Genomic DNA, 8,636 nt, shown 5'->3' on the forward strand with positions numbered 1-8,636 from the left:
GTAGCTGTGATTACAGGTGCCTGCCACCACACCCAGCTAATTTTTTTTTGTACTTTTAGGGAAACGGGGTTTCACCATGTTGGTCAGACTGGTCTCAAACTCCTGACCTCAGGTGACCTGCCTGCTTCAGCCTCCCAAAGTGCTAGGATTATAGGAGTGAGCTCACGCCCCTGGCCACAGTAAATGTTTAATGAATGTTCTTTTTTTTTTTGACCCGGAATCTGACTCTGTCTTCCAGGGTGGGCTGCAGCGGCGCCATCTCGGCTCACTGCAACCTTTCCCACTGCCCTGGGTTCAAGTGATTCTCCTGCCTCAGCCTCCAGAGTAGCTAGGACTACAGGCATCTGCCACCACGCCTGGCTAATTCTTTTTTCTATTTTTAGTAGAGATGGGGTTTCTCCATGTTGGCCAAGCTGGTCTCGAACTCTTGACCTCAGGTGATCTGCCCGCCAAGGCCTCCCAAATGCTAGGATTATGGCCTTGAGCCACCACACCTGGCCTGTATCCTTCAATTTCATATCATTTCAGGAGTTAAGTAAACAGGTCAATGTTTAATTTTGTTTAAAATCTCTAGTAGAGTTAATAATTCATTAAAATTATGGTGATTATTTTTGGACTCTCTTGTTGGCATTTGCCAAATTAGGATGGTTTAATTTAATTTGGGGTTTGCAATTTTGTGCCAAAAGGAACATCATAGGGTTTAAGTGCCATTTCTGTTTTACTCTTAAGAGATCACAATCCTCCATTCTTACTCCTCACTTGCTTTTTCTCTAAATAATAATTTCCACTAGAACTTTTGGGAGCTCAGCAGATGCAACTGGATTTTTTTTGTCCAAACTAATGACTTGTTTCTGGAAAGAAAAATGTTACCATCAACGGGATTCTTTTTTTTTTTTTTAAATATTATACAGTGTTTGGTTCAGGCCAGCGGTGTGGGATGGGATTTAGTCTCCGGATTTGCCAAGATGTTTATGCAGCAGGAATGTTACTTATGTAAGCCTGGAAGTGCTCCTGATGTGCTATAGCCTCCTCTTCCATCGCAGCTTTTTTTCATTAAGAAGTTGATCTTCCTGTCATGATACCACATTAAGTGGCTGAAAGGAAAGAAAAAAAATTGTTTACTGTACTAAATAACCTAACTCTCCACAAAACATCCATTTGGTAAAAGAAACTGCAAGGAGCTCTGGAAAACTGGTCTGAGAATTGTTTTGATGCTCTCAGCTTGGCCCCTCCCTCACTTCCTATTGCTCTCTAGACGCAATCAAACTCAGATGTGGGAAAATAGAAAATGTTTTTAAAATAAAAGAAAAATGAATTCACAAACAAACAAAACACCCTCTTTTACATATTTTCTGGGGACTGAAATTTCCATGTAATGGAAAAGTGTCAAATGAAAGAAATCATCAATGTTAAACATGAATGAAACACAAATAAAAGCTATATGTAATCATTGTGAGAAACTAAGGAAGAAAAGGATTAAACTCACCCTGCCACAGATGAATAAATATCTACATGTTTATACAACCAACCAACAAAGCTCATTGAGAGCAAACAGGACATTTTGAGGTGAAAACAGAGCTGTGAAAGTCATGAGTCGGACACTCCCAGCCCTCCCGGCTTATCTCATCCTCTGCTTTTCTGTGGATGCTGCCCTATGAGTCAGACGAGATGAGAAACTTTAATCATTCTAAGCAGATGTGTCTCAGCACTCTCTGATAAAAGCATGCCAACACACTGCACCAGTCTGTACCAGCACCCATCCTTCAACAAAGCAATGGTCCTTCAATCAAGGTGGTAACAGCTCAGGTTAGACTAGCCCAGCGCCCCCTCCCTGGGGCCATTCTGTGACATCAGCAGCTCAGAGAGGGAGATTCTTCGCAGAGGTTCCTAGGCTGAGCTTGAAGCATCAGTAGGTGTTTACCTTCTGCCCATAGCTATATGAACTTTCTGAATGTTGGAGTTGTGGTGCTACACTGACATGGTTTTCACATGTGGACAGTGAGGCTGGGGCCACAGTCCTGACAAGTGGCCTCTTGCTTGAAAAAAACTGTCATTTTCATTGGAGAAGAGGTACAGCCTCAGCGCAGAAACATCAAGGGGGTGGGGGTCTTTATTATAATCTTTTCCTCAAGTATCTCTCCAATATTTATTGAGCAGCTAGATACTGGCAGGGCTGCCACATACAGCTGTGCAAGTTGCATACTGGACAAGGTGCTGTATCCAAGAGACATTATTCCATGGTAGCTATCATAGATTTGCATGTTTATTGTGTTGATTTTCTGGAGGACACCAGGAAAGTACCTTGAATAAGGAAGTCCTGCTCCCAAGTTGCATAAAAGTGCTATATGTGGTTGAGTGACTGTGTGCACAGGGATGGGTGGTGCGGATCCAAAGATGCATGGGGGCACAGGAGCCTTCCAGGGTTGTGGATTTTGTTGTATGTGCACCAAGGCCAAGGAGGCTAGGTGGGAAGGACCCTGCAGGATCTCCTGGGATCAAGGAAAGAGGAGGACCCTGGCCTCCCAGGACCAGGCCCCTAAAACAAGTCATATATATTGGACAGTCTATTTAGAGTGACACTACCCTATAGAAATAAACGTGAGCCGTAAACACCAGCCACATGTCATTTCAAATCTTCTGGTAGCCACATTTTTAAAGTGAAAAGAAACAGACTCTAATATATATATTATCTATTATATTACATATATTAGATATACATATATCTAATATATTATCTATATATCTTATATATTATCTATCTAATATATATAGATTATACATAAAAGTACATATATAAATTTTGGTACAAAGTCTTTGAAATCTAGTGTGGATTTTACACTCTCAGGACATGCCAATCTGGACTAGCCACACTTAAAGGGCTTGGTTGCCTGCTGTATCTGGTGGCCCCTGGCTGATTGTACATCTCTGGAGTCTTGCTAGCTACCATTTGAATCCTCTCTCCGGCTGAGTGTGCAGCCTCCCTTCTTGGAGCAGTCTAAGCCTTGGGTCTCTAAAGGACCAAAAGTGTGGATGAGTGTCGGGGATCCTTGGGCAGCCACACCCAATGGTGTTGTGAGGCTCAAGCAGGTGGGTGCTCCTGCCCACCCCTGTGCCACCCCCCAAATCACTTCCCTGGTCAGCCCCGGGGCCTGGGTGTACTTGATTAAGTCAGCAGTTTTGTGAGATGCAAGGCAAATAGAAACCCGGGACCCAGTGCTGTTCTCATCTGAGGAAGAAACCACCACAAACCATTCTTTAAGGAGCCACATGAGTGAGCAAGTTCAGAGACACAGGGAGCCGCAGAACTGGGTGGCCTCCCTCCAAAATGCTAATGACGATGGTGGTCACAGCGCCATGACCACGGTTCCAGGCGTGGTGCTCGGCACTATATCCAATTTCCACAATGCACACCAGCTCCTTGGGAGGTAGATCTTAGCACCCTGCCTTGTGAGGAGGAAGCAGAGACTCAGAAAGACAAGTGTCTTCCTCAGGGTCTCACGATCCAAGTAGGGAGGCCACAGCCTCTGTTGCCTCTTCCAGGTCACCAGCAACTGGACATGAATGGAAATGTCACATACAGGGTTCAAAACTTTGGCCAAATCCAATGGGCAGGGTTGCCTTGGTGACCCTGTTGTCCCATAGAGTCTGGCAGCATTGCCAGAGCCTGCAAAAACAAAGTTAGACTGAGGTTTAGATGGCTTCGTGTGGAAGTTTCCCGGCTCATCCCTACAGGTGGCACAATATCCTGAAAGAGAAGAGCCATTGGAGTCTGTTTCAATTCTTCTCTGGGTTCATTTGGGACACTTGGGAGCAGTTAGGAGGTGGCTTGTCCCTGGCCAGGTGTAAGTCAGATCTCAGCTGTCACCTGTGAGGGCAGCCAGGACATGGGACCGGCTTGGAGAGGAAGAGAAAGGAATGTGGGGTGATAAGATGAAGGGAGAAGAGAAGAGAGAGAGAGAGAGTGTGTGTGTGTGTATGTACGTTTCATGAGTGTTTCAGAGACAGATTGACAGTGTCAGGAGCTGATAGAAGATGAGGACCAGTCAGGGCAGGGAGGCAAATTTTGAGAAATACCCAGCGGAGTGCTATGAGTTGAGGCTTAGAGAAGAGACAAAAGGTTTGCAAAGCAGAGAAACAGTCAGGGATTCCAACTGTGGTTGGGTGGCCCTGGGGTAGAGCCAGGGCCCCTGGGTGCAGAAACGCACTCCATGCAAGAACTTCCTAGCAGGCACAGTCGGAGGATGGGCTGCCTCAGCAGGATGTGTCCCCACCCCCAGAGGTGGTTAAGTGTGTGCATAGTCGCAACTTGGCATGGATTACATGGACCTAGAGCTCAACGAGGTGTCCTTAGTGAGTTGGAGTACTGACTTCAGCAAGACAGCAAGAACAAAGACAAAGAGGATGCTACAGTGAAACTGGAAAGGTCTACGTGAATCTTTTCATGAGTTAAAAAAAATAAGAGTCCGTGTGATGAAAATTACAAGCCACCGATGAAAGAAATCAAGGAAGACTTAAATGAATGGAGACACATCTGTATTCATGGATTCGAAGGCTCAGCACGACAGATGTCTCTTCTACCCAAACTGATAGTAGTTTTAACATCATTCCTATCAAAATATCAGCAAGGTTTTTATAGATACAGAGAAGCTTATTGTGTAATTTATATGAAAAAGGAAAGGCCCTAGATAACAATCTTTGACAGAAAAGAATGAAGTGGGAGGAACCACATACCCGGTACTGAGACTCACTACAGAGCTACAGAAACCAAGTGTGGTACTGGCAGAGGGCAGACACACACATCAGCGGCACTGAATGGAGGCCCAGCATTTGGCACTGTGAATGTTGACCCATCAGATGAGTTCCAGAGTATTTTCTCCCTCTCTCCTTGTCCTTTATCCCTGGGGAAGGCCAGTGCTGACAGGCAGCTTCCATGTCACCCTGGCATGGGACAGGGACCATCTAGGTGGCAGGCCAGCCTTCGAGCCTCTGCACATCCTCACTGAACGGGGCCCCCAAATCCATGTTCTCTACCGCCAACTCAGCCATCTCCACCTCGCTCCTGGGAGCCCCAGAAAGCTATGGGTGCCCCCCAGGCCATTCCAGCTCTGCAGAAGACAAGTGCCACCACACCTCTGTCCCAACCTCCTCCAGACCATGTCTCTCTGGATGGCCACCAGCCAGGCCACAGTCTCAGAGGAAAGATGGGGTCCGAGTTCCCCTGCCTTGGCACTCCTCAACCTACCATGAGGTGTCTCTCTCTGAACCCTAGAAAGTGGGGTGAGTCATCCCACAGTGCAGGGCCTGATCCTGGGGCCTGTCAGTCAGCAGGAACCCCCCCGTCATCCCATCCCACACTCTTCTCTCCTTTTCTGCAGGAAGCGCCACATGCCTTCATCCTCTCAAAGCGATCATCCCTGTGCATGCTTCTGAGAGCAGGTTTGGACTCCATGGTCGAGGCTTCCCCTGCAGGCCTCACTGGGCTCTTCTGGGTCTCCCTTTCCTGAGACAGTCAGCCCCAGCCACGAGTCTGGCTGGAAGGGAGGAAGAGCTACAGGCAAAGAGGAATGACTGACAAGGGAGCGTCTTGGGTCGGGGAATGGCTCCCCCAGCTTTAGTCTGCAGCGGCTCCCTCGTGCCTTCCTCCCAAGGGTCCTAAGGAGCAGATGACCATCCCGGCTTCCCCAGCAAGGAGACAGATGTGAAAAGGCCACCTCTCCTATGCCTTCAAGAGGTTGCATCCAGGCAGACAGTGGGTGCTAGAAGGGTGAACAGGCCTCCTGGCAGGGGAAGCAGTCTGGCTGAAGTCCCCTGGGCAGGAAGAGGAGCTGACAGTAGGCCAGTGGGGTCCAGGCAGCACAAAGTGTGAGGAGAAGCCAGGGGCAGGCAATAGAGCCTTCGTCTTTATTTTGTAGTGTTTTTCATTTCACTCACTGAACTTGAAGTGAGGGGTGGCCAAGGTGGAGGCCTGGCTCAGGCCTTCCCTTCACCCCCAATTCCTTACAACTCGCACTTGATCCACGGGGCCCTGGGGGCTTAGATGTGGAGCCCACCTGGGGAGGTGGGCCTTACTCTTTTCTTGCTGATGAGGAAATGGAGGCATGGGGTGTAGACGTGACCTGGGCAAGGTGAACCCAGCCCTGTGTTCATTCCTCTTTCCTGGTATCAGCTGCCGCATTTCCTTGGGGTGTCAACCCCAGCACAATTGTATTCCATCATGCGGTTCTGCAGCCCTGCATGGATGCCTCCACTCAGGAGAAGGATGTGAGTGAGGCTGAAATACTCAGCACAGTCCACTCCAACTGATGTGATTAGTTCGGAGACAAACACACAGCCCAGTTCACTTGGTAAGCAGCAGCCTCTGGGCTTCTTTACAGTCCCTGATGTAGCCCAGGAGCTGCCCCAGGGCTGCTCCTTGGAAGGACCTGCCTGAGAGTGAAGCCAAGCCAAAGAAAGCTGAGCTAGAGAATGACAGACAGCTTCTTGGTGACATTGTTAGAGCATCTGGATCCAGCTGTACCTGAAGCTATACCTTAAACATTTAAATTACATTCATCAATGTGTTTCTTTTTGCTTAAGACAGTTTGATTTGTATTTATTTTACTAGAACCTCACAGGTTTGTCTAATCTAGCGTCCCTGGGCCAGCTTTCTTTTCCTCATCCTCCCCTTGGCCAATAAAAAGAATGAAACTTTCTCAAGACTGTTCACAGCATGAGGCTCTTCCACTTGCCTGCAACCCATAATTAGGGGCCTGCTGGCTGAGAGAATCTCATTCCCCTTTGCACCACCTCTGGATCTACTGCTTTGCAGTTCCACCAACAGGTATCAGCCTCACTGTGTGTGAGACACACTGCCAATGCCCAGAGTCCTGTGCTCAGCCAATCTCAGACCTCCAGGCCCTCTGAACCCTGCAGGATGAGGGACTTGTACTCAGTGTGTACCTCCCCCACTGTGCAGCATGGCTGCCTCCCATGGCCCCAGGTCCCTCCACCGCCTTGGGGGAGCTCTCAGGCCTGCCAGGGCTGTCAAGCTGTGAACACACATCGCTGGGGGGCAGGAGGGCTGTTTTTTCCAATGGCCTCTTCCAAGCCAGAAAGAACTGAAATGTGAGCTCCCACTCCTTTAACCACAAGCGGAGCTGCCAGGGCAGCCAGCTCCCTCCTCCTGTGTGTGGTGGGAGCCCGTATGGGCCCACAGCCACAGCAGTGGGGAACGTCATGGGGCAGAGAGGCGGAAGGCACCAGGGGCTTCCTGTGGGTCAAGTAATGAAAAAACACCCCAGATAAGCCCTGGGGTTCCACGATACCACCTTCTGGAGTTCTCAGGCCCTAGCAAAATAATTTTATATCTCCAAGCCTCAGTCTCTCAATCCATAAAATGGACATACACATCCTTCCTGCCACGGCCACTGTGAGGAAGAACAGGATAATTGGCAAGGAAGGTGTGACATGGTGCTGGCACGTACTAGGTGCTCAGTGAGTTGCGGTAGCTGTAGCAATTGTCCTGTGAGGCAGGTACATTTGTTGCCCCATTTCACAGAGAAGGCAGCAGCTCAGTGGGCAGCTTGCCTGAGGGAATGGCAGCGGTTCTGGTCCCTGTGACAGTGACAACTAAGGGAGTTGGCTTCACTGGGAAGCAGCCTCTGAAGTTGGGCAGGGAGCAGCTGCTATTGGTGGCCCCCTAGGGTAAGAACTGTCCCGCATCCCTTTCCAGAGGTGTGGCTCTGAGCCCCTCCATCGGGGTCTGGGGCAGCATGGGGGAAGGGGACTCTCAGAGGAGAGGCATCCCATCCTGGGAAGAGGAGGGATGAGGGGATGCGGGCGGAGGAAGGCTGGTTCCCAGGGCTCCCAGGCTCGCCACAGATGCTCTCTGGAAGCTTAGGGGCATGAAGGGCTGGGACCGCTTCTGGGAACCTGAAAGCTGCTCTACAAATGAAGACAAACTGTCTAACTCAGGTGAGAATCAAGACTTTGAGAGGAGGGAAAGTCCAAGAAAATCCCCGAGAGCCCCAGGACATGTGCTATTGGGTGAAATAATTAAGAAAACCTGCCCAATCTCCCACGGAGACATAAATCATCCCCTGCCGCTCCGGGCTGATACTCACCGTCCAGCTCCTAATTCTTCACAGCTGTCCCTGTGAGACCTCTGGAGGGGGGTGGGGACCAAAGTGTGAGGCCGGAAGCAAAGGAGGGAGTGGAGAGACAGGCCCAGAGAGATATGGGAGGAGGGGGAGACGGCGGTCCAGAGATAGACAGAAACAGAGAGGCAAGGGAGATAGATAGCGAGGGAGCCCCAGCATGAGACAGAGATGGGGGGGGGGGGCGGTCAAGAGAGAATCTGATTGACTTAGGAGGCCTTGTGATCGGCCAATTAAGAGGATTATGGAAATTAAGAGGATCAAGTCAAGGTCTGGGTGTTTGTGCTCTGGGAGACCTTGGCCTGGTGCCGACCTAGACCCCATTCCCTGGGAGCTGCAGCCACTCCAGGCAGGCAGTCCCCGGGCACTGGCCCTGGATCGCACCTCTACTCTCCCCACCTCAAAACCACCCAGGGGAGCCTGGGTGCCTGTACTATGTTCTCTGAGGCAGGCACAGGGCTGGGCACCCCATCCAGGCTTCACTGCTTAACCTCTAGATGA

The 8,636-nt window shown here is 49.7% G+C and overlaps 1 long non-coding RNA gene across 1 annotated transcript; it reads right to left on the bottom strand.

The window, feature by feature from the left end:
- Positions 1-881: 881 nt before the first annotated feature.
- LOC123574491 (uncharacterized) lies at positions 882-8,302 on the bottom strand. Its single transcript, XR_006699451.2, has 2 exons — positions 8,103-8,302; positions 882-1,094 (listed from the first exon to the last, which is right to left on the bottom strand). It is a non-coding gene; the product is annotated as an uncharacterized lncRNA (long non-coding RNA).
- Positions 8,303-8,636: the final 334 nt, after the last annotated feature.

The sequence above is a fragment of the Macaca fascicularis genome, chromosome 7 (genome assembly GCF_037993035.2).
Source record: "Macaca fascicularis isolate 582-1 chromosome 7, T2T-MFA8v1.1".
NCBI lineage: Eukaryota > Metazoa > Chordata > Mammalia > Primates > Cercopithecidae > Macaca > Macaca fascicularis.